Raw genomic sequence first — 25,012 nt, forward strand, 5'->3', positions numbered from 1 at the left:
TCGCAGATTGTCATCACCTATTGGTTGTACCCCCTATGAGAAGATGTTTGGTAAGAAACCCAACATCAAGCACATGAGAATCTTTGGTTCTGACATGTGGGTACACACCCCACAGAGCAACAAGCTTGGGAAGCGTGGGGCACATGGTTTGTTCATGGGGTACTAAAAAGGTGCATACAGAGTATGGATGACTGACTCTAAGTCCATTAAGTGTTGGGATACTGCCAGGGAGATAAAGTCCATCATGGCCCCCAAGCCGGCTCCCGGACGATCCATCAACCTCCCGTAGACACGCAGTATCAGCAATTAGCGACATGAGCTCCAGAACATTCTAGAGCCGATGCACACTCTTTATCAGCAGATAATGCACAGCCAAAAGTTGCACTCAGGAGAGCATTATTTACAAGTTTTATTCAGCGTTGATCAGAACAAAGAAAGACATGACTGCCTGCGTCAGTGTCTCCAGCAGAGAGAAAACGAAAGCAACAGACAACATAAACATCCTGTGAACAGGAAATACGCAGACTCTGACTCACAGCCTGCTCCCTTTTAAGGTGGAACGGAAATATCCTAACATCCTCCCCCTTTCCGTGTAACCTGTAGTACCTGTGGTTCAACCCAATTGCAACCTTCGTACATAAACCTTAAGTTGTTCTCTGTTAACAACCTTAGACAACATATCAGCAGGAATTTCATTTCCTGGCATGTAGGACACCTGAATGAGTCCTTTCTGAATACACTCTCTTGCACGATGTAGCTTAATCTGCAAGTACTCGGTTCTTTGCTTGCAACTCTCTGAGTTCAGCAAAGCCAAACACGATCTATTGTCTTGATACACTTGTACAGGACATTTCACAGAAACTCTGATGTCCTTAAACAGTCGCATCAATCATTCACAATCCATGAGTGAAAATGACAGAGCATTGAGTTCTGCTTCACAGGAACTTAGGCTCACTGTTGTCTGCTTCTTGCACAACCAGTCAAACAGGCAGTGGTTGTACATGTAGCATACTCCAGAAGTGCTTGTACCATCCGTGGTGTCACTTCCAAAACTTGCATCTGCAAAGATTTCAAGACCTCCAGTCTTCTGACTGGTGAACCTCAGCCTGTAGTGCAAAGTCCCTTTCAAATAGCGGGCTATGCGCTTCAGAGCTTTCCAATCCTGAACAGTAGGATTATTCGCATGTCTGCTAAGCAGGTTAGTGCTTACAGCTATGTCAGGTCTTGAGCATCTAGCAATGAAATTCAACTTGCCTAGAATGCATCTGTACAGCGTAGTGTCAGAAAACGCTTCAGCAGTACTGTCTACCTGGTAACCTGTCACCATCGGAGTGTCTGCTGGGTTTGCATCAACCAAATTCAACCTGGTTAAAATATCAGCAATTTTCTGTGTTTGGTGTACCAGAAAATTACCTGCTTGGTCCCTCTCCACCTGCAGAGAAAGATAGTTGGATACCTCACCAAGATCCTTCATGTCAAAGTGCTCCTTCAGCTGAGCTAGGGTGCTTTGGTACAAAGCCTGATTCTTCCAAAACATCAGAAGATCATCAACAAAATATAAACAATACAGTTGTTACGATATAGAACCAATGCGGCAGTAAGCTGCTGGTTTGAAAGCAAAACATAAATGGGAATGTTGGGGCTGTTCTGTGGGAAACAAAGGGACAGTCTATTCACAGTGTGAAGCACCAGAATTAGCTCAGAGTGTAATATGAGCTGTACAGGAAGTACAGGAGGAGTTTGACTCTCTGCTGTTGGAGTTTGAAGAGAGCAGACGTGTTTTCTGTAATGCTGCAAAAGACAGAAATAAAGACATGTAAATACGTTTCTGTCTATCTCTTTCCCCTGCCTGGGGGGTGGGCAGGAAAGAGTGGTGTGTCCTTCTCACGTTGGGGAGGATCGCCGATCGCAACCTTGCCTGGATCCTGCCGGGAAATGCAGACAGGGAGGTCAACCGGAGATCAAGCCTGGAGAGTGGCCAGTTTCCTCTGATAACAGCTTGAATCCCGACATCTGGTAGCATTTGGGCCGATGGTTTAGATCCATGTAAGCTGCAAGAGAGGTTGATGGATCGTACTTCATCCTCTGCACCAAGAGGGAAGATACAGTAACGTGCAGCTGGGAGCTACACGGACGGCTGGGCACCGCAGAAGGTGTTTACTGAGCAATGGAGCCCCTAAGGTATGCTGATTTTATGGCTGAGAGAGTGAACGCGAATTGAAGCATTCTTCGGTTCACTGAGTGTCTGCGATTGGATGAAACCAGCACTGTGAGAAAGCTACATACTTCGCTTATCTTGGTATGCCTGGAATGTATAGTTGCTAAGCAACAATACGTCAGTGCAATGGAAAGTTACTGGCAAACAACGGCAAAAGGGGCTGGCACAGTGTGAAGGCTGGGAAACAGCGAATGTTTTGTCTACAAAAGCTGCTTTTGGAAAGACTTTCGAACAGCTTGCGTTGAACTGCCAGGTGTGAGGCAATAAACAGCCAATTGACCCTTGGATTTTACAGGCTCGAGAGTGAGAGCTGAGGCTTGGATTCAAAATGGATGCCAAGAAGGGGGGAGGCTTACCTTACCCACCTCCACTGACTAATGACAATTATTCCTCATGGTCTGTAAAGATGAAAGCCCTGCTTCAGAATCAGAGGATTTTTGGGGTGATTGAGAACCCCATCCCTGCAGCACCAACGCCAGGTTGGAATTCACAGAATGTGAAAGCCAGGACGGCCATAATTCTGTGTGTCTCGGATGACCAGCTCGTGCATGTCCAGGATTTACATAACGCGCGAGAGATTTGGCAGACGCTGCGTAGAATACATCAAAGAGATGCTGGTTCTTCAGCATTGCTGCATTTTGAAAAGCTGACCAATCTGAGGCTTGCGCCTGATGGAGATGTACAAGCGCATCTGACAGAGATGAAATTCTTACGCCAGCAGATGGCAGAACGCAATTTCCCTCTACAGGAAGAGATATTCTGCTTCATGATTATTAACAGCCTAAATCGGACTTATAAAACAGTTGCAAGTCAACTTGGTTCTCTACCTGCCGCGGATCTCATGGCGGAAAGAGTCTGCGCCGTGGTTCTCAATGAGAGAGATCGACTTGCTGCAATAGATGTCAAAGACAGGGGGAGAGAAGCTTGGAGTACTGACACCCCCACTGCTATTGCTAGTGAAGAACAGGCTGTTGCTTTGAACGTTGTCCATTGTTTCAATTGTGGACAGACTGGGCATCTTCAGCGGAACTGTAAGAAGCCACGTCAACAGAAAGGAGCCAAGGGCAGCTCTGCAAAGCCTGAAGCATCAGGCAAAAGTCGTACCTAGTCCCAGGTGAAACCTGCAAAGGTTTTGATGTCGAAAGGAGCCACACCAGAAGTGGAGAGCACGTTTATTTTGGACACTGGGGCCACTAAACACATGACATCGAACAAAGGACTGTTTTCAACGTTTAAGAAGCAAAGCTTCGCTGTGAAAAAGGCCAACGGTCAGGAGCTGGAAGCAACCGGGTTTGGAACTGTATATCTTGAAAGTCTGAACTTGACTATCAACAATGTGTATTTGGTTCCTGATTTAAAGTTCAATCTGCTGAGTGTTTCGCAGATCACAAAGAAAGGACTGACTTTGTCCTATGATAGAGAAAGCTGCAAGATCTTCAAAGATGGAGAACTGTATCTTTCTGCCAGAGAGAAAGATGGACTGTATTTGTTGACTTTTGATCAAAGTGATTGCATGAATTGTAATTCATCTGATTCTAACATAATTTCTCTCGCAGGTGTGTCGAAGAACGTCAAGAAGGCGACCAGGGTCGACAGAGCATTTCAGCGGGTGTATGCTCATGTGATTGGTCCTCTAGCACCATCTAGAGGCAATGCAAGATATTATCTTGTGTGTGTGGATTATTTCTCTCATTATGTCTGGGTATATGTGTTGGAGAAACCACAAGAAGCCTTAGAAAGGTTTAAAGAGTTTTGTGACAAGGTTAAGAATGTGCATGATGCTAACATTGATTGTCTTTTCACAGATGAAAAGCCAGTTTTTCTTTTACAGGATTTTCAGGATTTCCTGCATAAGAAAGGGGTAAGGCACAAGACTGCTGTTTCTGCAGAAGCGTGGAACAGAGGTGTCTGTGTGCAGGTGAACAAAGAATTGCAAGAAGGCATGAAGGCGCAATTGCTGAGTTCACATTTGCCACATGAGTTTTGGGCAGTGTCGTTAATGTGTTATTGTCACACGTGGTTGAGAAAGGTTTCAAAAGATTTGGGAAGTTCTCCTTTTGAGAAGCTGTTCCATAGAAAACCTTCTGTTGCCCATTTTAAGGTTTTTGGGTCTCATGTGAAGACTGAAGCTCCAGGTGGAGTAGAGAATGCCAGAGGCATTTTTGTGGGTTATGAAAAGGGTCTCTACAGAGTAATTTTGTCTAAATCTGGCCAGGTGATTCTCACAAAATATCTAGAGAGTGCTCCTGAACAGGAGAGAGTAATTATTCACACATTTCTCACTGAGGACGATTCAGATGATGATGATGATTTTACTGATTACAGTGGTACTCAGAGTGACAGTGATAGCTCACAGAGCTCAGTGGACACAGTCATTGAGAGGAAGTCTCACACAATGGATAGACCACAGATGAAGGATGAACCACTGTTTACTATTGGAACTGGTTCTCCAAAGAGTCCTGAGACTGAACCAGTGAGCAGAGAGGATCAGCTCCTCATACGTAGGTCTGAGAGAGTTACAAAGGGTGTACCACCCAAGAGGTATTCAAAAGAGTTTGCTAACTCAGCTGTAGCATGTGTTACTGTTGTTAACAACTCAAGAAAGGTTGAAGCTGTGTCTAAGTCAGAGACAAAGACACAACAGGGAGTTACTAAGTGTAACACTACATTCCCTAGCCAAGGTAATGCAGATGCACTCATTCCTTGGAAGTCAGACAACCAGAGAGGTACACTGGAGAAACCAGTGGTGGGTAGTTCCAAGGGTGGAACTGAAACAACAGGGGAATGTTATATGTATAACAACTGTTTGTTTTCTTCTCTGGATCTCACTTTGCTCGCAACACACATTGATCCATATGGGGGAGTATGTTACGATATAGAACCAATGCGGCAGTGAGCTGTTGGCTTGAAAGCAAAACATAAATGGGAATGTTGGGGCTGTTCCGTGGGAAACAAAGGGACAGTCTATTCACAGTGTGAAGCACCGGAATTAGCTCAGAGTATAATATGAGCTGTACAGGAAGTACAGGAGGAGTTTGTCTCTCTGCTGTTGGAGTTTGAAGAGAGCAGACGTGTTTTCTGTAACGATGCAAAAGACAGAAATAAAGACATGTAAATACGTTTCTGTCTATCTCTTTCCCCTGCCTGGGGGGGGGGGGAGGAAAGAATGGTGTGTCCTTCTCACGTTGGGGAGGATCGCCGATCGCGAACTTGCCTGGATCCTGCCGGGAAATGCAGACAGGGAGGTCAACCGGAGATTCAAGCCGGGTGCCTGGAGAGTGGCCAGTTTCCTCTGATAACAGCTTGAATCCCGACAACAGTTTGTTTTGCCCCTCCTCCTTTACAAACACACATGGATCAGCTTTGCCCTGGTGAAAACCTAGAGAAAGCAACGTCTCAGTGAGTTTCGTGTTCCAACACCTGGCACTCTGCTTGAGACCATATAAGGATTTCCGGAGTTTACAGACCATTCCCTTCTGTATCTGCATCCCGTCAGGTGGAAGCATAAACAGCTCCTCCCCCAAAATCCCGTACAAAAAAGCTGTATTAATGTCATGATGGGAAACATGCAGTTTCTCCTCCGCAGCGATCTTGGGCATCAGCCGAATGCTTTCATATTTGACTGTGGGTGAATAGGTCTCGTGGTAATACTGTCCTGGTACCTGTGAAAAACCTCTTGCAACCAATCTGGCTTTGTGTCTGACTACCTTGCCATTCTGGTCTGTCTTGGCCTTGAAGACCCATTTGCTGCCAACCAGTCTCATCCCTGGGACTACCGGTACCAGTTCCCAAGTTTGGTTCCTGTTCAAGGAATCAACTTTAGCCTTCATGGCATTAAGCCAAGGCTCAGCATCTTTAGAGGTTAACTCCTGAACCTCTTTGAAGCTTGAAGGTTCCCACACCTTCTCTGAGCTACTAAGAACAGCAGTTGCCGTCTTAGCAAACTCATCAGCAAATCTCTTTGGAGGTCTGCACTTCGTGGCTCTCTCAGATCTGCGTACTAGACGCAAGTCTTCTGGACTCATCTCCTCTTTCTCAGGAGAAAAGTGACCAATGGTGAACAGTGGTTCTTCCAGTTCATTGTCAGACGCATCAGATGGTCTGACTGAGGCCTTTGCGCTCTTGTAGTCTGCTGTGTCATCACTGTCACTGACACCAGCAGCAGCACCGCCCACTGACCTGGAATCTGAACTCTGATCATCATCATCATCATCATCATTATCATCCTCAGCTTCCTCAACATTATCTGATTTCTTCACATCACCTTCATCCTCCTCTGGGTAGCTCTGGAAAATTCCCACATTTCCCCCCCACTTAGGATTGTACTCAACACTCTTTGTGAACTTAATGGACTTAGAGTCAGTCATCCATACCCTGTATGCACCTTTTTCGTACCCCATGAACAAACCATGTGCCCCACACTTCCCAAGCTTGTTGCTCTGTGGGGTGTGTACCCACATGTCAGAACCAAAGATTCTCATGTGCTTGATGTTGGGTTTTTTACCAGACATCTTCTCATAGGGGGTACAACCAATAGGGGATGACAATCTGCGATTATAAGTGTAAGCAAAATTCGACAGAGCCTCCCCCCAATACTTATCAGGGAGATTGGCATCATGCAACAATGTTTTCATTCCTTGCAGCAACATTTGATTTGCTCGCACCGCAAGTCCATTCATCCATGGCGATCTAGGTGTTGACAAGTCATGCTGGATTCCCTTCTCAGTCAGGAAAGCTTCAAACTGCTGAGAAGTTAACTTCCCGCCCCGATCAGTAAACAAACAACCAATGCGTTTACCGTGAACATTCTCCAACCAAGCACAGAATGCCTTGAACTTAGGAAACGCTTGTGATTTCTGCTCGAGCATAAACACATGAATGTACCTGGAAAAAGAATCAATCAGAACCATGAAGTTCCTTGCTCCACCCAAAGAGGGCGCAAGTGGCCCAACCAGGTCTGCGTGCACTAGCTGGTAGGGTTTGGAAGCCTGCCTGCTAGACTCCTTGCCTTTTGGAGCAACCTTCACCTTGTTCTCTGCACAAGATAAACATTTCATGTGAAACTTACAGGGTTTGATGTTCAAACCCTCAACCATCTCTGGCATCTTGGCCAGTGCCTTCCAAGAGAGGTGACAAAACCTTCTGTGTACATCGTGAATGCATCCTGCATGAAGAACTTTGTTAGTTTGTGCAACACAACAAGAATCAACATTAGACACAACAGCAGCATTGTCATCATAAGTTATACAGAACAATCCATCCATAAACGTTGCATGCAAAATGTCCTCTTTGCCTTTTCTGATGACACAGACACTCCTCTTGAAGGAGATCTCAAAACCACGCCCAGTCAACTGTGGGACACTGAGCAAATTGTCTGCAGCACCTGGAACATATAGTACATCTTTGATGGTAGTGTGCAGACTTGCTAGTTTCACAGTCCCTTCTCCTGCAATTCGCAACGTTTTTCCGTCAGCCAGGTGGATCTCACCTTCTTGAGGTTTGAAGGAGATAAAGAGATGGCGGTCCTTTGAGACATGGCGGGTACACCCCGAATCAACAACAAACCTGGCTTTGGCCTTTGGAGCAGCTTTTCCAGCAAGCAAAACCTTGTTTTCCATCGGCGTGGGCTTTTGCAGCTTGCCCCCCTGCTCCTGGCCATCAGACTTGCCTTTAGCCTTTGGTGAAGCTGTGCCAGCAAACAAAGCCTTGTTTTCCACTGGCATGGGCTCTTCACCCTCCCTCTGCTTCTGGCCATCTGCAGGCGTCTGCCTCTTTTTACCTTTGCCCTTCCGGCCTCTGCAAAGGCGATGACCTTGATTCCCATGAGAAACAGAGCTCTCAGCTGCCGACTCCTTGGCTCCCCCTGGAGGCTGGAATGCTGCCTGGGATGACGTGACAGTCAGCTCCCCCTGCAGCTTGCAACCGGTGCCCTCAGCATCCCTGCATTCACTCACATTCTGGGAAACAGCCAGGACCTCCGATGCAGTCAAACTCTGGGCTGGGATGACTGGCAGGTGGGCTATCTTCAAAGCATTCCACATCTTACGCGCAGTCACGTTGCCAGCTAACGTTTTAATTTCCTCCAGAGAGACGGACAAGACTATTACGTCAATGGCCTTCGAATTTTCGGCCTTCCATCTATCTGTCAGAGGAACTGGAGGGGCCTCACACACAGTATGTGTGGGGAAATATGGCGTCCGGCACATTTCTGCTGTGCCACTGCGCTTCTGTGCCTAGCTCTCTTTAGCTCTCTTAGCATAGTCCTAGCAGAGTTCAGCAGCGGGAGAAACTGTTGCCGTGTGTGGGTAATAAATCAGACTGGACGCAGGCTTCTTGCTTATCTCCAACAGTCTTTAATGCGTAGAAAAACATCATAAATTAGCCCTGCAAAATAGCAGCCATCCTTCGCCTCTCAGTCAAAACCGAAAGAGAACTTAAACACAGATAAAGATTCCCGTATGTGAACATAACCACGCCTCAGAATGTGAGACGTCACACAGAACTGTTTAACCCTGTAAGTTCTGATTCTCCTCACACCCCCTCTCATCTCGCATCCTGAGGGAAACTGTGAGTACAACTCACCCCAAACACAACCCTTCACAGAGTCAGACTCGGCAAAACCTTGCACCTGTTTATCTGTCTGTGCGCAGCTCTCGGCCTGTCTGCACTTTGGCAGCTTCGTGGTCGAGCACACATCTATAGATTTCATTGAGTTCAACTCCTTTCCTATTGCCTCTTGCCCTTTCTTGGCGTCTGTCTCAGGCAACTGTTGAACCTTCTCAAAACTCTCAGGTTCGCACTGCGCGAAACCAACCCACGCACTCGTGACCTTAAACCTCTCAGGTGGTACCCCCTTTGTGGTGCGTGCGGAACGTCTGAGCACTGTCTCAGGTGCTCCTTCTGACCCACTGGGGCCAGCAAGGGTTTCTCTGACATCAGACGACTCCCCCTCTGACTTACTGCATCTTCGGGCCTTTAGCACTTTTCTAACGGGAGATGAAGGCTCACTCTTGGGCTCTCTTTTAACAACCTGTGGAGATGCCCAACCCTGTTCTTGACCCTGGTCAGAGACCTGGTCCTCATCAACAGGTTCAGCTTCTAACTCTCCTTCCTCATCAGAGTCAGACAGACATTCTGAGAGAACGTCAGGATTCGCATGTATGCTTGACCAACCACTCTGCTCACAGAACTCAGCACTTCTGCTGACTAGAATCCTGGACTGATCACCTTCTGGATAGGCAAACCTCCACCCTTTTGTTGCAGGCTCGTACCCACAAAAGATCATTTTCCGGGACCTCGGGTCACCTTTCTTTCGTTGAGCCTTTGGCACAAGCACCCAAGCTTCACAACCAAACACACGGAAGAAATCCACCTTGGGCTTCTTGCGGTGCAGCAGAAAATAGGGTGTGTCTCCTACAACAGAGCTATAGGACCTGTTCAAAGTGAAGTTGGCCGCTTTCCAAGCCTCCCCCAAAAAACTCTGAGGCAAACCACAGTAAAGCGTCAGCCGCCTCAGCTAGCGTTCTGTTCCGGCGTTCTGCTACGCCATTCTCCTGCGGAGAAGCAGCAACCGTCAACCTGTGACGTATTCCCTTCCGGCGGAAGAAACTCTGCAGAGCAGACCCAGTGAACTCCCCGCCTCGGTCACTCTGAAAGCTCTGCACCTTGGTGGAAAACTGTAGTTCCACTGCCGCAACCCAGTCTTTGATCAGTTGCGCTGCCTCGCTTTTTTGTTTCAGTGAGAAGACCCACCCGGTCCTAGTAAAATCATCTGTCAGCGTGAGCGCAAATCTGGCCCCGCCCAGACTCTTTGGCATGGGTCCACAAAGGTCTGTGTGCACAAGCTCAAAAGGCTTTGTGGTTACCCTCTCCGATCTGGGATAACTGCACCTTTTTACCTTTGCTCTTTTGCATGCCCTACAATCCAGAAATTTATCACATGGTTTCATCTTGCAACCCTCAGTGCACTCCGGCAACTTCTGGATGTATTTCCAACAGCTATGCGACATTCTCCTGTGCCACAAGTGAGCACACAAATCATGAGTGGGAACATTAGCACACTTCGCCTGTGCTGTCTCGGCATCCCCCTTACTCTCCAGAGGTGTCTCCAGAACAAAGAGGTTGTTCTGACATGCAACACTGACCAGTTGTTCACCACCCCTGGAAATGGAACAGACATCATTTTCAAAGCAAACCTTATAACCCTCCTTTACAAGAGCAGGTACAGATAAAAGACAACAATGCATTTCTGGCACAACGTAGACCTCCAACTCTGCCTGTAAAAAAGAAACAAATACATTTACAACAGAGGTTAACTGTCTCTGTGTCCCATCAGCAAGGACGACTGTTTTCCCAGTTGAAACAGCCCTGCAGTTCTGCATTTTGCCACTAGGTGGCGCTGGCATTAGGTGGTGGCTGGCTCCTGAGTCGATGACCCAACGCAGCATGCTGCCCTCACTGGAGTTGTCCTCCAGCATTGCCATAGAGGCAGCTAGGTGATAAGAACCGTCCTTCTCACTTTCTGTGTCACGTCCTCCCTTCGCATTCCCACGCTGGCCTCCTCTCCTAGACTGGCTGCCATGGAAACCTGGCTGACTGCCATGGGAAGCGACCTTGGAGACATCCTGCCCGGCCTCTCTGGCTCTCCGCTGACAAGATCGACGCAGATGGTCAACAGACGCGCAGACAAAACAACGACGCGTGGGAAAAACTTGAACTGTGCCTTCTGCTGGCCTGGCCCCCCCTCTGCAACCGGCAGGGCTCTCTGCGCCAGCTCGGCCCTCTCTGAGACGGCGTTCCTGTTCGTCACACAAGCGACCAGTGGAAAACTTTGCAAACTTGCCTTTGGTCTTCTCTGCCCCCCCCAACCTTGCCAGCAGCTCTCCTTGAGGCTGTACTGCATCTGGGGACGTGACTTTTGGCTTCCGCTGTGGTTTCTGGGCAAACCCTCTCCAGCTCCTGCCAAACAGCCTGGGCACTGTCAAGACCCTCCACCAAAGGTAGCTGGGAGCCCTCCAAACTGAGCACTATAGCTCCCAGGGCTTTCTGGTTCCTCCTCTGTGAGGCATGGGCAGCTGCAATATCTGCTGCTGCAGCTCCGGCTGCAGCTTGCTGTGGGAGCTCTTGGACTGCTCCCCACAGACCCTTGGCTACCAGCCAGGCCTTCAGCTTCCTGGACCACTCCTCCCAATTTCTGCCATTTAATTTTTCGAAAGGGACGGAGAATGACTCCTTGTCATCTGCCATCTTCTCCCCCGGGGCTGAGCCTACTCACGTAACAGCAGCTCCTCCTGGCACCTGGTCCTGAAGATGAGATCCTCCCCAGCGAGCGTCGCTGCCTCAAACGTTAGGCAGGGGCTCCAGCTGGCTCTAGCAGGCTTCTCCCACAAACACAGGCACAACGTGGCAACAGCTTCCGAAGCTTGGCTGGCTTCCCATAACCTGTGGGGAAATATGGCGTCCGGCACGTTTCTGCTGCGCCACTGCGCTTCTGTGCCTAGCTCTCTTTAGCTCTCTTAGCATAGTCCTAGCAGAGTTCAGCAGCGGGAGAAACTGTTGCCGTGTGTGGGTAATAAATCAGACTGGACGCAGGCTTCTTGCTTATCTCCAACAGTCTTTAATGCGTAGAAAAACATTGTAAATTAGCCCGGTGAAAGAGCAGCCATCCTTCGCCTCTCAGTCAAAACCGAAAGAGAACTTACACACAGAGAAAGATTCCCGTATGTGAACATAACCACGCCTCAGAATGTGAGACGTCACACAGAACTGTTTAACCCTGTAAGTTCTGATTCTCCTCACAGTATGCCACACTCCAAACTGACGCAGCAAACTCTCACACCATTTTGCCCAGGTCTGATAGTTGTGCCGATTTAACTTTGGGCACTCAGCAGCTTCAGAAGCTTGGAAAAACTCCATTCCAGCTTTTTATTTGAGCCGTGAGTCGTATTCACTTCAGAAACGTCTTATCTCGGCAGCTCATTAATCACGAATTCTCTGGCGCAGCTCCCAGATCCATTAGTCTGCCGGAGTTCAAAGGCTCTTGCTGCGGCAAACAGAAAAGCCTCACTTTCGCTTTTCCTCCACATACCTTTCAGCAGTCCGTCGCAGTCTTACTCTCCTGTAAGTGCTGTGAATCTGGGCCCGATACCTGTTGTTGGGATACTGCCAGGGAGATAAAGTCCATCATGGCCCCCAAGCCGGCTCCCGGACGATCCATCGACCTCCCGTAGACACGCAGTATCAGCAATCAGCGACATGAGCTCCAGAACATTCTAGAGCCGATGCACACTCTTTATCAGCAGATAATGCACAGCCAAAAGTTGCACTCAGGAGAGCATTATTTACAAGTTTTATTCAGCGTTGATCAGAACAAAGAAAGACATGACTGCCTGCGTCAGTGTCTCCAGCAGAGAGAAAACGAAAGCAACAGACAACATAAACATCCTGTGAACAGGAAATACGCAGACTCTGTGACTCACAGCCTGCTCCCTTTTAAGGTGGAACGGAAATATCCTAACATTAAGTTCACAAAGAGTGTTGAGTACAATCCTAAGTGGGGGGGAAATGTGGGAATTTTCCAGAGCTACCCAGAGGAGGATGAAGGTGATGTGAAGAAAGCAGATAATGTGAGGAAGCTGAGGAAGCTGAGGATGATGATGATGATCAGAGTTCGGATTCCAGTTCGGGGGGGGGGCGCTGCTGCTGATGTCAGTGACAGTGATGACACAGCAGACTACAAAAGCGCAAAGGCCTCAGTCAGACCATCTGATGCGTCTGACAATGAACTGGAAGAACCACTGTTCACCATTGGTCACTTTTCTCCTAAGAAAGAGGAGATGAGTCCAGAAGACTTGCGTCTAGTACGCAGATCTGAGAGAGCCATGAAGGGCAGACCTCCAAAGAGATTTGCTGATGAGTTTGCTAAGACGGCAACTGCTGTTCTTAGTAGCTCAGAGAAGGTGTGGGAACCTTCAAGCTTCAAAGAGGTTCAGGAGTTAACCTCTAAAGATGCTGAGCCTTGGCTTAATGCCATGAAGGCTGAAGTTGATTCCTTGAACAGGAACCAAACTTGGGAGCTGGTACCGGTAGTCCCAGGAATGAGACTGGTTGGCAGCAAATGGGTCTTCAAGGCCAAGACAGACCAGAATGGCAAGGTAGTCAGACACAAAGCCAGATTGGTTGCCAGAGGTTTTTCACAGGTACCAGGACAGGATTACCACGAGACCTACTCACCCACCGTCAAATATGAGAGCATTCGGCTGATGCTCAAGATAGCTGCAGAGGAGAAACTGCATGTTTCCCATCATGACATTAATACAGCTTTTTTGTACGGGATTTTGGGGGAGGAGCTGTTTATGCTTCCACCTGATGGAATGCAGATACAGAAGGGAATGGTCTGTAAACTCCGGAAATCCTTATATGGTCTCAAGCAGAGTGCCAGGTGTTGGAACACGAAACACACTGAGACGTTGCTTTCTCTAGGTTTTCACCAGGGCAAAGCTGATCCATGTGTGTTTGTCAAGGAGGAGGGGCAAAACAAACTGTATTGCTTATATTTTGTTGATGATCTTTTGATGTTTTGGAAGAATCAGGCTTTGTACCAAAGCACCCTAGCTCAGCTGAAGGAGCACTTTGACATGAAGGATCTTGGTGAGGTATCCAACTATCTTTCTCTGCAACTGGAGAGGGACCATGCAGGTAATTTTCTGGTACACCAAACACAGAAAATTGCTGATGTATTAACCAGGTTGAATTTGGTTGATGCAAACCCAGCAGACACACCGATGGTGACAGGTAGATAGTACTGCTGAAGCGTTTTCTGACACTACGCTGTACAGATGCATTCTAGGCAAGTTGAATTTCATTGCTAGATGCTCAAGACCTGACATAGCTGTAAGCACTAACCTGCTTAGCAGACATGCTAATAATCCTACTGTTCAGGATTGGAAAGCTCTGAAGCGCATAGCCCGCTATTTGAAAGGGACTTTGCACTACAGGCTGAGGTTCACCAGTCAGAAGACTGGAGGTCTTGAAATCTTTGCAGATGCAAGTTTTGGAAGTGACACCACGGATGGTACAAGCACTTCTGGAGTATGCTACATGTACAACCACTGCCTGTTTGACTGGTTGTGCAAAAAGCAGACGACAGTGAGCCTAAGTTCCTGTGAAGCAGAACTCAATGCTCTGTCAGCACCGATCTGTGAGGCAGGGTGAGGCAGCTACTCTCAACATTTCATAGTTTTATGGTCCTTTTATTGTTTTACTGCCCTATTTTATCATTTCATGGTTTTACCTCCTTGTTATCTCGGATGCCTTCCCACTGAGCTAGGAGGGCGACACGGCCAGAAAGGCGCCGCTGACACCGCCGCAGCCTCCACCACCACGGCAAAGGAGCTCAGCAAATTGGTCTCAATTACCTGCCTACCTTGGAAGCAGTCCCGCGGAGAACCCTCCTGCAACACCCGACGGAGCTAATGAACTGAGGTGAGATTTTTACCAACTTGACCTTCACAAGATAAATAATGGTGACGACCAGGAGTGGCTGTAGAACATCAGGCTTTTATCGGAGTGATCTAAGACCTCTCTCTAAAAGAGCTACCCTAAAGGGAGCTCAAACAAAAAGCACTCGGCCCTTTAAGAATGGGGGTAAAGTGAGATTCAGCAGGAAACTGAAACTTCTCCCTCCTGCACTGAAGGGCCGGCTGTGCAGAGAGAGGATTGTGTAGAAGAATGCCACAACAAAGGGCCAATAAAGCCCAAAGTAAATCCAAACACAATTGGTACAGTCACCGAGGTACTCCCAAAACAGAGACTTAAATCCCAAGCTTCTCCTGAACCATCCCGAGTCCGAGAAGTGGAAGAACTAATGTTAAAACAAATTGCAGAGATGTCTTCGGGAAACCCTAAAACATCAAGAGACTCCTGCTTCCAACTTGAGACAAATGAGGATGAGGATTTATCAGTTATCAAATGGCCTGTGCTTTTAACTGAGGATATCGAAAATATAAAATCTCATCTGGCCACCTGTACAAAAATCCTCACTATAATGTGGACACTTGTAAAACTCTCTGTAGGGAATCCAGCGGGGTGACTGTAGAATTGGAAAGTAATAACAACTTCCTTCCTACCACCTGCAAAAACAGACCACCAAGGAAGGCCAAGAGATCTTGTAGGGCTACTGCCTTGAAAAGGAGGCCCATAAGGGTAAAAAAGAGCAGAAATGTTAAAAATTTTAAGGCAGTGCGTTACAAAAAAATGGATTTTAAAAAGCTTTTTAACCTTCTCAAGAGTATCCCAATAACTGAGAACAGTGGGAACACTGAGAAACTTCTAACCAGGAAATCTTCTAAGCAAGAACGTTCTATAAAACCTTGCCCTGACGCTGCGATAGATTGCTCGGAACTCTTAACACCTACCCCAACACCTAACTCCAAGCAAGACATTTTGATCCAAGATCCATGGTCTTACATTCTATCTGTAGATGAAACCAATCCTTCTAAGAAGAGAAATCAGACAAATCTAACAAATAAAAACTGGAATCTGGTGCTGTACCGAAACAAACTCATTTTATCAAATTATCCTAAACCCCCAGGACTCCTGTCACAAGAAGAGCGTAAAGCCCATCTATTGAACCTTTTAAAGATCTATATGCCGGGTATACTTAATAACCCTACTGATTTGGCCCAAGTGGAATATCTATACTTCAACGGATTCCTTGCCAGAGCGGTGGTCTCATTCTACGAGGGGAGACTGGCAAAACTAGTGTACAAATGTAGAGAACACCTGGAGACGAGTGGTATAAGAATCTCAAGGTACTTTAAGAATGAAGCACCTCCAATTCCACTTATCCCCCATATTGTAAATTTGCCAAAAACTCAACATGAGATTGATCAACATGTTCTAATTGATATAAACTCTGCGGAGGACATCTCCAAACATCCTACTGGTCTGGTTACCAAGGACCCTCAAAGCTTGGACTTCCTTGGGCCCAGGTATGCGGAGAATCAGGGAATCGACCTCAATAGCTTTGATAATACAGTGGTGCCCCGCAAGACGAACGCCTCGCGAGACGAAAAACTCGCAAGACGAAAGGTTTTTTCGTTTTCGAGTTGCTTCGCAAGACGAATTTCCCTATGGGCTTGCTTCGCAAAACGAAGCTTGCCCCCGCACCCCGGACCTCTTTTGAAGCAAGGGGCGGCGGGGAGAAGATTGCTTCTCCCCGTTGCCAGCCCTGCAATCTCCGGGGACAGAGGGGAAGGCGCGCGCGCCCCTTCCCCTCTGTCCCCGGACCCCTTTTGAACCAAGGGGCGGCAACGGGGAGAAGCGATTCTCCCCGCTGCCCCTTCCCTTGCTTCAAAAGAGGGGACAGAGGGGAATTGATTGATTTTCAATGCATTCCTATGGGAAACCGTGCTTCGCAAGACGAAAAACTCGCAAGAAGAAAAAACTTGCGGAACGAATTAATTTCGTCTTGCGAGGCACCACTGTAACTTACTCCACTCTTATAGCGTTCTCCCGCAAGAAGTCCAGAAAGAAATACTTCATAAAATTGATTCCCTTTATTTCTGCCTGACAAAAGTGACGGAGGAACAGCTGAGATTACCTAAACAAAATATGCTTGATAGAGACTGTGGTTCAGATTCTGTCCCATGCTTATACCACCAAGAACTGGACCTGTGGGTTGGGAAGGCACCCACCCCTACCAGCCAACTGGTTGTTGCAGAGATGAATCCACTCTTCCATACTCTGGAGGCGGAAACCCCATCACCAGACCCATCTATTATGCACCCCTTCTCTAAGGCAAATATGACTACAACATCTGCTTGGGACAAAATGAGGGAACTTAACGAATCTGAATTAGGTTCTCCATGTAAAGTGTCCCATATGGGTCCACTTACTTGTAATTTTATTAACCCACTCTCTTCTAACGTGTGCAAGTTGAATAAATCCATAGATACCATCGAACCGATAACAGAACCAGCTGAACCAGACCAACAAATGAGAGACAACTCCATTTTATTTTTAGCCCCGAAGAATGATCTGGTTGAAGACCCGGCAGGTCGTATTAACAAAATTATCCAAACAACTAATGATCACTCAACTAGTGGCATGATACCTGCTGACTTAATTTCGCTCTCTCTAAGTAATACCCCCCTAATTCTACTATCTGGCTCTGAAAAGTCGACTATCTTAGGCCAAACATCTGCCTTTAGCGAGACGAGTGGCAAGACTTTACAGCCAAACCACCCCAATAAATTCAAATAGTTGGGATGTATAGCACGATTGCCACCTTCTCAAAGGAAAATTACTGATTTTTTTGAAGCTGAAGCTCCCCCAAAGTTAGAATCCCATTCCCACATGATCTGACTACCTAACGACCAACCCAACCACTCCTCGATGTCATTTTTATGCTGGAATATTGCGGGATGGAGGGGGAAGAAATCTGATCCAGACTTCTTAAAATTTGTTAATTTATTTCAAGTAATTCTCCTACAAGAAACTTGGGAAGAGGAGGCGATTGACATAAATGGATACGATACCATTTTGCTTCCAGCTAGCCCCTCTCTTAAAGGTGGACGCCCTAGGGGAGGTTTGGTAATAGCCATTTCCCTCAAATTGAAAGCAAAACTTACACTTGTTAAATCTTCCTCTCCTTGCGCGATTACAGGACTGATTTCAGGAGGGAAATTTGAATTACTGGTAACAAATGTTTATTTCCCCCCTGGGGGGCAGGTAGTGGACCTCCATTCCAAATGGGAAACACTTGAAGAACACCTAGCTTTCTGTTATACTAAGTTCCCAAATATCTCAGCAGTCATGGGAGGTGATTTTAATGCTCATACAGCTGCAAACTGGGAAGCGCTAGGCAAGGCCAAATGGTGGGTCATACCTGATCACCAGAACTCGGATCTCTCCCCCCATATACAGAGAAAATCTAAAGATAATAGGGTTAACGAAGCGGGAACCCTTCTTTATCAGCTGATCTTACGTTTGAATTTGATAATTTTAAACGGAAATTGTCCCCCGGATATTCCGGGTGAGTTTACTCATTTGAGCACACTTACAAATAGTGTTCTCGATTATTTTATTGTTTCGAGAGATTTATTCCCAAATTTTTCCTATTTTAATACAGAAAATGTCCAAATGAGCGACCATCTCCCCTTGAGTGCCAAGCTTTCCCTAGACTGGCAGTCTATCAAGCCTAGACACCCCATAAATATGGGAATAAATACTGCAGAACAAGTGAGAGGAATAAAATGGTCAGTAACTCAAGCCCAAAAATATATGGAATTCTTCCAACAAGAGAAAATTCAAACTCATGTTGTTTTAGATTTAGATCTGTATGGGCATGAACAAATTATTAATTCATTCTCTTTGCTTACAGAAGATCTTATGTCCTTTTTTGCAGTACCAGCCATCCAAGTAAATCGGGCCCATTTTAAGACCGGTGCCCCCTGGTTTAATTTAAAATGCAAACAAGCTAGACGACATCTCTGTGCCATTTACAATGAATATAAATCTTCTGGTGCCTTAGTATTACCTAGGAATTACCAGCAAGCCAAAACAGCATATAAGCAAGCCCAGAGAATGGCTAAGCAAGAGTGGCAACATAATCGCTGGCAGGCGCTAATAGTCGCCTCTAGTTCATGTAACTCACGGCAATTTTGGCAACTGGTTAATAGAAGATCAAGGAGATATCCCTTAACAATAATTCCTGCCCCGGTCTGGGAATCCTTTTTAAGGAAATATTTTGTGTCACCAGATTCGAATACCAACGCTCTTGATGATGTATTTGACCATCTCCCCATCTGGCCTCCTACAGACCCCGATGAAATCTTGAATTTAATCTCTAAACTTAAAATCGGCAAAGCCCCTGGGCCAGATTTGGTCCCGGCGGAAGCCATAAAACTACATTCCGACTGGTGGGCAAAAATCCTGGCTGTTACTTTCGATGCTATTAATACAACTGGAAGGGTGCCAAAAATATGGAAGGATGCTATTATAATTCCAATATATAAAAAAGGCTCCCCAGATGATCCGGAGAATTATAGGAATATTAGTTTACTGTCAATAGTTGGAAAGATATACGCACGTTTTCTGCTGAATAGACTTACCCAATGGGCTGAAGAAAAGAAACTGATAGGCCCCGAGCAAGCAGGATTCAGACCGAACCAGTCAACTACGGACCATGTTTTAGTCTCGCACCATCTAGCCCGGAAATACTCCTCTTCAAACCGGGGCCAACTTTGTGCGGCTTTTATCGACCTTAAGGCTGCATTTGACAGCATCCCCAGAAGGTTGCTCTGGGAAAAGTTGACCCGATGGGGAATTGATAGAAGACTTTTATGGTTAATAATCCAGCTGCATGAGGGGTCGGCTGCTAGGGTGAGAATAACCCCAGCCGGCGATCTCACAAACTCTGTGCCCATCAACAGAGGAGTCCGGCAAGGATGTATCCTAGCTCCTTTTCTTTTCAATTTACTCATTAGTGACATGAGGATACCATTGGCTGAATCTCAGGAAATGACCCATGCCCCCCGCCTCGCAAACTATCGTTGCCCACTATTACTCTATGCTGATGATGCTGTGATTTTATCCTTCTCAAGAATTGGCCTCAGGAGAGCATTAAAATTCTTTGTTTCATATTGTAAAACAAATTCCCTCACTATAAATCAATCTAAATCAAAGGTACTAATCTTCTCAAAAAGTCGGAAATCCTATAAGTGGCAATTAGATGGAAAACCTATTGAACAGGTCTATAAATTTCAATACCTGGGAGTCTTTCTCCAATATAATCTGGGTTGGAAGTCCCATATTGCACATATTTTAAACAAGGCCAAGGCCCTATCCTTTGCACTTTTGCGCTTTTTTTCCCCGGACGGGGCTCTTCATGTTCCATCTGCCCTGAAAGTATTCAAAGCTAAAGTAATTGCAACATTGGCATATGCTGTTCCTTTATGGGGGACCGCAGTAAACTTGATGCCCTTGGAGGTAATTCAAAATCAATTTCTAAGACGATTGCTAAAACTTCCTCAGTGCGTTAGTAACGCAGCTATTCGCTTAGAATTAAAAACTACATCTTTAGAAAATACTCTTTGGAGGCGCAGCCTTTGTTACTGGTTTTCCTTAAGGCATAGGCTCCCGAATCGGTATTTGATCCAATGCCTCTGGAGAGATAATTTTCCTGTCCTAGGGGCAAAAGAGATCCATTCTAAAGTAGTGACCTATGGATTGTCTCCATCAGAATTATTGGAATTGGACCTAGACACAGCAAAAAAAATCCTCACTCAAAAACTTGAGGAGATTGACCTACAACAAAACACCATTTCAGGTAGTGGCACTTGCTCACCATTAAATCTTGGCATAGTGCCCTCACAGCAGATACCATCTTATTTGACCCTCTTTGTCTGTAGCGGCCCACAGATATGCCTTTATTAAGGCAAGATTTAATGCCTTTCCTTCCAATGTCTTGAATAATAGATTTTCCAATGGTCGGATCTCAGCGGTGTGTGTATGCGATAATAGAGCTATAGAATCTTTACAACATATACTATTCTGTTGTTCACTACATTCAGTTTCTCAGATCAGATTTTTGTCCCCTTTATTATTGGAAATCTCAGGTGACTCCTTGGAAACACAGCTAATTCATTTATTGCAAGATTCTGATCCGAGTAGGTCCCTTTCTGTTGCCAGATTTCTGATAACAGTATTAGCCTATAAAAGGAAAAATGGATTACTCTATGATTATTGATTTTGCCTAAATAATATTGATTTATACTGATAATTTGATATTTTAAGTGCTATATTGTTCTTATTTTAATGGAATTTAGAAACTTACGGTCTGAGATGTACTTGATTTAAACGTAATTTAATTGATTAATTTTATCTTGTTATACCTGTGTTGCTGTTTGATGTATTGAATATGGGCCTATGGCCGTAATAAACTATCTATCTAATGCTCTGTCATTTTCACTCATGGATTGTGAATGGTTGATGCAACTATTTAAGAACATTAGTGTTTCTGTGAAATGTCCTGTACAAGTGTATCAAGACAATAGATTGTGTTTGGCTTTGCTGAACTCGGAGAGTTGCAAGCAAAGAACCAAGTACTTGCAAATTAAGTTACATCGTGCAAGAGAGTGTATTCAGAAAGGACACATTCAGGTGTCCTACATGCCAGGAAATGAAATTCCTGCTAATCTGTTGTCTAAGGTTGTTAACAGAGAACAACTTAAGGTTTACGTACGAAGGTTGCAATTGGGCTGAACCACAGGTACTACAGGTTACACGGAAAGGGGGAGGATGTTAGGATATTTCCGTTCCACCTTAAAAGGGAGCAGGCTGTGAGTCACAGAGTCTGCGTACTTCCTGTTTTCACAGGATGTTTCTGTTGTGTCTTTGCTTTCGTTTCTCTCTCTGTCTGGAGACACTGATGCAGGCAGTCATGTCTTTCTTTGTTCTGATCAATGCTGAATAAAACTTGTAAATAATGCTCTCCTGAGTGCGACTTTTGCTGTGCATTATCTGCTGATAGAGTGTGCATGAGCTCTAGAATGTGGCAAGATATTTTCTAGAAACTCATGTCGCTAATTGCTGATACTGCGTGCCTACGGGAGATCGATGGATCGTCCAGCAGACGGCTTGGAGCCATGATGGACTTTGTCTCCCTGGTAGTATTCCAACAAACTGAAGGCGGCAATGGGATTGCCCCTGCTCCGTCGCAAGGCGTTTGGGATCCAATGTACGACTGTATTGGTAAGGGGTCCCCACAGGTAACATGGGGGGGGGAAGGGAGAGAATGATAGGAGGGGATCGGGAGAGACAGGGAAGTCCGGAGGGAACCCCCCACCTAGCCCAGCTCCGACCCCAAGCCTATATCACCAGCGGCTGGAGCAAAAGAGCAGAGGAACCGTGCACCGGGGACCGGCTGAGGGCTAGAAGAATGCGGCGTGGACCCTCCCCTGCCAGTGCAGGGGGGCACAGCAAAAACCATGCTTTATGTTATTGAGTTTATTTTCAGTCCATTTCTTATCAGTATTTTCAAACCCTATGAACCCAGGTTGGCAGCCTGAACCACTGGAGCCCATTTCCTGGAACCGCCACCTCAGCCCTGATCTTGGGACCCGACACCAAGCCCTGGGGGTCCCACAGGAGAATTCAAACTGCCCCTTTTTCTTGTTCCCTTCTCTCTCTCTCTCTTTCCTCCTTCTTCTTTAGTTATACACACAACCCTCCCTTTTTTATTAATACATTATTACTCATTATTCATCCATTTCTATTCACTTCTTACTCATTTTCATTATTATTACTCATTTTTCTCTTTTTTTTAAAAAAAGTTTTTTTAAATTTCTCATTAAAGAATTCTATATATATATCTACTTTTCCATCCCCACTCCCCCTTTTTCTATTTACTTATTACAATGGTTTTTTTCTTTTCCTTCTCTTTTCTGAACAAACAAACAAACTATTTTCAGAAGGATTTTTTGTGTTTTCTTTTTCTTTCCTTCTTCTTTTTCTCTCTATCTCTTTTCTCTCTTCCTTATCTTTCCTTTTCCATCTTGTCTTTTGTCTGACACTATAACTTGAACCACCACAGCGACTTTTGATTTTTAAATAGAATTCCATTAGCCTTTACATTTTTAACTTTTGACTTTTACATTTTAAACTTTTAACTTTTGACAAGCTCCCAGGTGTGGATCTGTTGTCCTGACCTGAATACAAAAGAAATGATTTCACATCTCCATTCCAACACGAAATGAAAGCCCAGAGCCTGGCTTCATGCTCCCCCTCATCTGGAATATGGTCACTTCCAGCCCCCTCCCAGCCCAAGGATCTCCTTGTAGAGGACTGCTTGTATGACAGAGAGGGTTTCTGTGGAGTGCTGCCTCCTTCTGCTGGTGCAAGCTGTTTCTCCAGCAGAAAAATGCTTCCTGGTAGATTGGAAGTGGCCACCCCTCTTTCCCCAACCCATTCCATATGCATCCCGACCCCAACTATCAGGATTTGCCATCTGGCCTGACTCTACAGTGCTGCTGATACACAAGATAGGCAATAGCCTGCCACTCACTAACCTAACTGCAGCCTTGCAGGAAAAGAATATAAGAGCAGCCAGAGATTTTGTAGTCCAGCCTATTCACATAAGCAGACCAGTCCCCTGCAGCGCACACCCTCCTACTTAAAACCAAGTCAGCTCACCGCCATAAACTGGGGATCTTTCTCCTGCTTCACTTCTGAGATATTTCAGGGCAGGCTGGATTAAAGTCGGCTCACATTCCTGGCAAGGCTCTTTTCGTCCACGGAGTTTGTTCTATGAGACACACGAGCCAAATAGCCGAGGAGACAGTTTTTTAGCTGCCTGTCATTCAGGGGGGAGGGAGGAAAAATGGGGGGGGGGAATAAGGATATGTGTCAGGGAACTGCCATCGGAAGGAAGGGAGGTGAAAGGGCTCACACAGGTTGGGGGAGACTCAGCAGCTGAAGAGGGAACCAGTAGGGGGAGAGGAGGTGAGCTGAGGGAAAGTGAGCTGGAGGGATGGCTCAGAGACACTTCCAGCGAGAACAGTGGGGAGGTTTCAGGACCTCCTGTAGGGACACCCACTCCTCGCCGGAAACTGTCATGCAGAGAGTCCAGAAGACGTGTTTCCGTTAAGGAGCTTTTATGTTGGAAGCGATTCCGAAAGCAACCACTGTCGGAATCTGCCAGCGACTGACGGAGCCATGCTTAAGGGGCTCCGTTACAGACAGAGGTTTGCGAACTTGACCAAACTCTGAGGGACTTGGATTTTACGCACAAGCAGCTCATCATCCCATCACAGCATTCCGACAGTCCCTGTAAGCAGCTTGTGCAGGAGAAGGCATCATGAGCAACCCAGCCGGAACCGGAGAAGCAGGAGCTGGAGCGGGTCCAAGCCTGGAAGAAAGGTACTGGGCGTTGGAGGTCCAGCTAGCGCTGCAGACGGCGAGGCTCGAGGAGAGGAGGGCTCAAGATGCAGAGAAGGGGAAAACCACCCCGCTCGCCAGAAAGTTGCCAGGATTGGTGCAGAAGTTTGGGGGGGAGCCCAAGGACTATCATGCCTTTAGGACAGAGATGTAATATGCCCTTAATCTGCAGTTTGATGACTTTCCCGACGAGGAATCGCGGGTGGCTTTTGTGATTGGGCATCTCGAAAAGGGGGCGAAAGTCTGGGTGAGGCCCCTGATGGCAACGAATAATGACATCCTGAAGGACACGAGGAAGTTTTTTCGTGCCATGGATTTGATGTTTTCCAGCGATATTGAGCAGGGAGTGGTACGCAGACAGTTAATGGCGTGCAAACAGGGGAGCCGATCTGTTCGTGAGTACTGGACTGAGTTTACCATGTTGATCCATAAATTGGGGTGGGATCTATTGGCGGAACCCATTCAAATGCTCTTTGAAGAAGGGCTTTCTTCGGCGGTAAAGGATGAACTTTCCTGGGCACCCAGGGCGGAGTCTATGGACCAGCTGACCAAATCAGCGCTGACCATAGGAGCGCGCCAAGAGGCGAGAGCCTTGGAGAGGCGGGAAGGGAAGGGGGAACGTTGGAGGGAGCTTCGCATTCCAGAGATTCCAGAGCCACCGTTCCCGCCGGGAGAGCCGATGGAAATTGGAACAGCACGCGAGCGCACAGTTTCAAAGCCCAGTGAAGAGCGGAAGAAGGAGGGGAAGGGCGCCAAGAAATGTTATCTCTGCCAACAGCCAGGTCACTTTGCCAGAGTCTGCCCCCAAAGAAAGGAATGGCAAGGAATGGCGGGAGCTGTTGGGGAGAGGGAGGA

General features: G+C 46.5%; 1 long non-coding RNA gene across 1 annotated transcript in view; it reads left to right on the top strand.

Moving 5' to 3' along the window:
• Nucleotides 1–211: 211 nt before the first annotated feature.
• Nucleotides 212–25,012, top strand: part of LOC310697729 — an 861,879-nt gene continuing 837,078 nt past the window's right edge. The window contains exons 1-3 of the long non-coding RNA XR_014521170.1: nt 212–1,569; nt 5,539–8,392; nt 12,019–12,454. This is a non-coding gene — a long non-coding RNA (uncharacterized lncRNA). The remainder of the gene's footprint in view (nt 1,570–5,538; nt 8,393–12,018; nt 12,455–25,012) is intronic.

The sequence above is a fragment of the Podarcis liolepis genome (genome assembly GCF_965112155.1).
Source record: "Podarcis liolepis genome assembly, chromosome: W".
Classification (NCBI taxonomy): domain Eukaryota; kingdom Metazoa; phylum Chordata; class Lepidosauria; order Squamata; family Lacertidae; genus Podarcis; species Podarcis liolepis.